The following is a 6,444-nucleotide window of genomic DNA, read 5'->3' on the forward strand; positions in this document are numbered from 1 at the left end:
GAGAGAGAGAGAGAGAGAGAGAGAGAGAGAGAGAGAGAGAGAGAGAGAGAGAGAGAGAGAGAGAGAGAGAGAGAGAGAGAGGAGGCCAAGGATATTGTAATTGCTGCATCTGTTGTTGCTCACTGAGCATGTTTTACAACCACTGCTTTAATTATATTTTATTGGACCTTCTATAGTACATGCAATATAGCCTCTTTACCACTACGACACACCTGCACTGTTTGCCACAGTTACGGTCAACCCTACCCGTTTCAGTTTGGATCATTGAGTTGCCCCTACAAAAGTAGTCTTGTTTTAGACTTTGCAGGAAATTGATCTGATTTCAGCACTATGACTATGCATTAAATGTACCAGTCGGATAGATTGATGATTGTGTGATGCGTTGCTGAAAATCAATATGATTTTGAATAAAATGTGGAATAGTTTGTAAGTTGAATATGAAATACCTATTAATAGCTAATATTTCCTACAGCATCTAATTATCCCCAGCCCATTTAATGAGAACCTTAGTACACCCTGAATGATTGCAGTGGAGTAACACTAACCAACTACAGGAAGGAGTTCCGACTGTGTATCTTCCTCTGGGGGAGGAGTCTGAAGAAATCCTTGCCCCCGGTGGCAGTATTGACTCTGATGCACTGAACTGCTACATCACCACAGACCCCCAAATTTATTGTTTCCGTCTGACTGCAAATGGGGCCTAAGGTCCATAATAGTGAATAGAGCCATTAAATGAGCTGTCACATCTGGAGCTATAAAGCAGTGGCCTCGGATATTTCTGGGAGAAATATACATTTTATCATCAAGACGGCACACAAGGATGTGCATGTGTGTATATGTGCAGGAGCAGTGCTAATTTGAATGGCGGACTGTTTGATAGGAATGGATTCAAGGATTTTTTGGGGTCATACCATCACAGTTTACTCATGATTGTATCTGGTATTTTATTGTATCATAATTGGTAAACATGAATTATATTCCTGGACAAGTGGAAGACAGAAGTGATTGACTTCTTTCATGATGATTTTGTGTATAAATTATAACTATAGGTAGCTAGTATTGGAAAGTGTTACTTTATAACAATGTGCTGTTTATATTGAATTGATGTGGTTTGTGAGTGTCGCGTCAGCTAAGTCTGTCTCAGTTACACAGCCGGGAACAGCTGCATCTCGGTTACATACCCTATATTTCCGTATGAAAGCTCATTTGCATTTTTGATTACCCGTTGAAGTTCGGTAGGATATATTCCACCAGAAAAGGAAACTTGTACCACTGGAGGTGAAGTGATAGGCATGGGACAATTTTTAATGGCTACATTTTGCTACTCTTGATTTTTTTTGCGTTACTTGTTTGGCCAGTTCTGCTACTTTGTATCAGACCTGTTGCTTGTATGTACTACTGTGATTTTCTATTTCTCGTTCTCCTTCTTTTATAGGCTTTTATGTTTTGGTGTGTACGGGTTGCCTTCCACTATTGTATTCCTTCCACGTGTTTTTAGAAACCAGTCAGGGAAACCAAAATCCTAGTCATAATAAAAAAAGGGGTTATCTTGATAGGGTCAGTAATTTTCTAAATGTGAATAAGTTTTAATTAGAATGTGCAGTAGGAAAAAGTGCATATAACGCAATCACAAGAAACACTGAATAGAATGGAGGACACCAGAACAGTCAGTGCAGGAGACTAGTGAAATCTCAAGATTTATTTTCAAAAATATTGAATATCAACAAAAATACACTATTCCCTTGCTTTTAAAACCATTTCACATAACGGACTCCAATGGGTCCAAAATATACTGTGTGTTGAACAAAAGTGTAAATCTTGAGTAATACTGATCGGTAAGGAATCAGAGATAACGTCTTCTGCCTTTGGACTGGAAATAGTATTGTGAACGATCTGATAAGGGATGAGGCAGCTATGGAGGAGGTAATTGAGAAGGGGTGGGGAGTATCAGGTGGGGAGGGTACAAAGATGAAGGGTTGAGGGAAGAAGGGATGAGGTGACACCATTTATGTCTCACACCATTAAGCTGCCAATGAAGCAGAGAAGCAACACTGGAGATTTTTCCCAAAGACTCTTCTTACTCTCCCTACTTTTCTTTGTTTTCTTAATGCATTCTTTGAGATGATTTTACAATGTTTTATTGGCTTGTTGAAAAACACATTAACACTTCCAAAACACGTGTACTTGTGATGTTGTACAAATAATGTCCAGATGCCAAATGCATTACCATAGATACGTACACACATTGAACAGCTTTGTGTTCAATCAAATAGGCTCAATGTGAGTAAGTGCATTTTGGAGTTAACTAAAATGATTGTAATTATTTCAGTATTAAGGTTAGTATTAATTTTATGATGTTTTTGTTTTGGTGGTTTGCCATATGTTTTTGTAATATTGAAGAGGTGCCTTGTCTCAGTGATGGAAATGTTTTTCACAAGTGTGTAGGAAATCTAGGTGGTTGCCACCTATATACTAAGACATGACACATGCTAAACACAGCTGTGAGATACTGTAAAGGCACTTTAAAAATTACACACTGGACAAATCTTAGTTATAAGGGATTGTCAGAGTTTACTAGACAAGACAGAAATATGTGCCTGCATTGTAAAGTGAAGTCCATGTTTCTATTGTCACATCAGTTACAGTCCATTGAGCACATATTTGCTTCTGCTGCAGTTCAGCTGAGAAAGCAGCCACCTTTTCAGACTGCTGCACACAATCTACAATGAAAAGAATCACAAAGAGGACAGCCAAGCCAATTATGAACATTATAGTGGACTGGTTTATGACGGAGTCCTGATGCTTTTGAAATCGCTCCGCCATTACACAACCAGCCAAGATCTCTAGAAATACATGAAAATCAATAATATCTATGTAATCATTAGGATTCCACCCTTACTTACTCGTCCTTTAAGAATCTTCTTTCTCAATGTGCAGCCTAAACTGTGGGTGTTTCCTATCAAATCTGGCCTCCCTTATAGTTTTCCTGAAATTTAAGTGCTTTTGATCTTGTGCGCTTCAGAGGCTCTAGTAAAAATATCAATGTGTTGTAACTTTCTCTACACAAAGAAAAATATCGTCAATCTAATTCAGCTACTGTCGGTTGAAGACGGAGAGGTGGAAACTGTGTTCTTAGGCAGAAAGACACGTCTTCATCACCATGTGTTTATGTAGACATAATTTAATATTTAACATAAAAATGAATTCATTTATATTAGTTGAAGCAATGAAGTAACTAAGACTGCTTCTGCAACTTTTTTATCTCCAATTATGAGTTTGGTTCAACCAACCAAACACTGTAGCTTACCATATTTTCCTCTGTCAGCCTATTTTCCTCCCCAATTCTCTTTTGTCCCCATATCCCATCTCTCTTCTTTGCTGAGCTGGTGATTTTGTAATCGTAAAATCCCTGATAAAGACAGCTGTAAAAAGCTTCACTTGCTTCTGGTGAGAGCAGTGGAGAATATGCTTGCGCTGCTGGGTTTGGGCTCAATCTATTTAGTCCCTCTGAGCTTCCCCTATTGACCATTATATCACAGTGCATTTGATGATCTTGCTCTTTAAACTGGGGATGCCAGTAAGGCATTTTGACCCTGTGACTTTAGTTTGCAACTTGGAACAATAATTTGATGACTTGCATAACAAACTGGGATTCTAATAAAATTGTGTCCAGTCTTTAGACCAATTTGATGATATTTGCTGTTTATTCTGATCTTGCGTCTGACCTTTTTATATTAGAAAAGTGGAATTGCTTTCCATCTACCTCCCTTTCAAATGTCAGCACTATTCATTCCTGTACCGCATTGATTTTTTTTCCCTCTGCTCCAATTTCATAGGTCTAGGAGAACAGTAAATATTATTTAAATGTTGAAGTAAATAGGGAAATTGAAATCTCCTTTACTACACCCTTAAAACTGCTGGGTTGAAAATTGGACCCAACTACCTGGGTTGTTTTGCCCAGTTTTACAAAATATCCTCAAATCATTTTTTTGAGGTGGGGGGAAGTGGTGGAACAACCCAAATATGGCTCAAATTTATCCAACTTCCTGGGTCAGTCCAATTTTTAACACAAATTGGGTTGTTTTTAACACTGCATTTTTAAGGGTGTACCATCACCATGAACTCACTTGTAAACGATTTTGACTTTCAAAGGAAGCAAACGTTTAACTGTGGCCAAAACAGTAAACAATTGATTAAACTATAAGGGCTGAGCCGTAATGGTAAGTCAGGGAATTGAAGGACACAAAGCAGAGCATTAACCAAATCGACTTATTGTAACTGAATAATTTCATCATTATCACTTCAAGAAGCTACATAAATGATGCAGTTAGTAAAATGGTTGTGTAGTGATAGTGTATTGCACATAGATCACAAATGATCCAATTGCCAAAAGGTACAAAAAATTAACACTGATGTAAAATAATTTACTTGTTAAAAAACAGAGAGGTAATGCTCCTAGCAAATGTCACAGTAGTGTACCGTTGTTTTTGTACCTTGCGAGCCAAGGATTCCAATGTGAAATCAGAATCGGTGTTTCTCTCCAACTACACATGAATATACTTGCAACATCACATCAATGGATGGAACAGTTGCGTAATTGTACGATAGGCTAAATCGTTAAGGGGAAGAGAGCAATGCCGTAGCATCAATCACCAGTCGATTTAGTTTGCAGTAAGATTGTGTTCCTCCTCAAGTACACAAAGAACCTGCGCAAACTTGACTGCCTCTGTAGTATACTGTGTCTCATAGGTCAGTTCACCCTTCACATTTTTGGGTTGTTTTAGTTTTCACAAGTTACTTTGCAGCTTGTAGTTTTATTTTCATGCATCCTCACACATTCTTGACAATTCTAAACATGGCTTTTTACTTAGACGTGTCCCTGCTTGTATTATTAATGTGTTGAACAAGGTTCTGGATGTGTGTGCATTTTATTTCATGAAACAAGACTTTGGATGGTATGATTAAAGAAAAAATGGTTCAGTTTGCTGTTTTTGTTGTAAATGTATTGCGAGTGCTCTCTCTAAATTGTGAGCTGGTCTCTTGGGGTAAAATCAAAGAAAAATTTTTGCAACATTGGCTCCAAAAGACGCCAGTCCATTGGGCATCTGCCCTGTAGATGGCCAGTCCAGCCCTGGCTGTTGTTCAATCAAAATGGTGGAAATTTACTTCCTCTTTCATCTACAAATGATTCTTTTTTTTTTCTTTTTTTTTTTTTATTCCAGATCACTTTTTTTTACCTCAAGGTGTCAGTTTGAACTTGTGTGACCAATATGTGAAATCAAAGAATTAGCTCAAGTTTAACAAGCTCCCCATTCATACTCAAGACCTTGTAACAATAATGAGTCACATTCAATATAGACATTTTCACTTAGGAGTGTACTCACCTTTTGTCACAAGTGGTTAATAATAATAATCGTAATAATAATAAAGTTGTTATTATTATTATTCATAATTTGATAACAGCTTCATCTCAATTGTGTGTTTGTGCAGGGAGTTGGTGGTGGCTCAAATGAGGCAAGTTTGGTTCACAAACTTTTCAAGCGGAAAGAAAAGGTTTTCTGTAAGTATCGTAAGTATAGAATGGCCCTTTGATTGTCTCGATTGAGTCTGTGTTGTTGAAAGACACATTAAAGTAAACAGTTATGTTGCACACAACATTTCACCTCACACTCACATTCTTGGGACCTAAGGAGTTGTTTCAGTGTGCAATACATGTTTGATGACTTTATTGATTTTCTTTTTCCCTGGTCTTGCCACTTCACTTTCCATCTCTCTGTGATCACCCGCACCTCCCGCTCTCCTCCCAAGTGCGATATTTCCAATTGATTCAAGGATACAATTGCAAATGCTCACTTTTGCAGTCTCTCCATCCCTTTCGTCTCCTTATTGACACTGACTGCAATTTGCCCTTTCTCCAAATACTCTGTTCAAAGATAAAGCCATATTTGCTAAGAGCTAGAACAGAGTTTAAAATTAAGATGAGTCAGCATGTTTTGAAAATTTTGTTTTGAGTTCTTGAAGTTTTCTTTGCCTCTGTTTCTTAAAAAATGTGTGTGAGTTGGTATCAGTTTTTAAAATTATTATAAATTTAAGGTTTGTAGCTGGGGTCTTATCCAGAGTGGAATCTACCTTTTGCCTGAAGTCAATTGGGATAGGCTCAAGCTCTATTGAATGGATGGAATATTTGGGTTATACCAATATTATAATTTAGAAAACTTTCCGTTTGGCATTTCTTCAGTGTGATAAGATGGTTTCTGACTCTCATGAATCCCGACCATGTTTTGATCCTGCTATGAAGGTGCTCTTCTGACCCTCTGGGTAAGTGATTCTCATGATGCCATGTGGGTTAGGAATTTGACATATACATGAGTATACGGCAAAATGTAAAAGCCTTATGAATTTAGCCTTAGCAGATTTTGTTCACATAGTGCTGTCTTGTTACAG

This window comes from Syngnathus scovelli, chromosome 9 (assembly GCF_024217435.2).
Source record: "Syngnathus scovelli strain Florida chromosome 9, RoL_Ssco_1.2, whole genome shotgun sequence".
Lineage (NCBI taxonomy): Eukaryota > Metazoa > Chordata > Actinopteri > Syngnathiformes > Syngnathidae > Syngnathus > Syngnathus scovelli.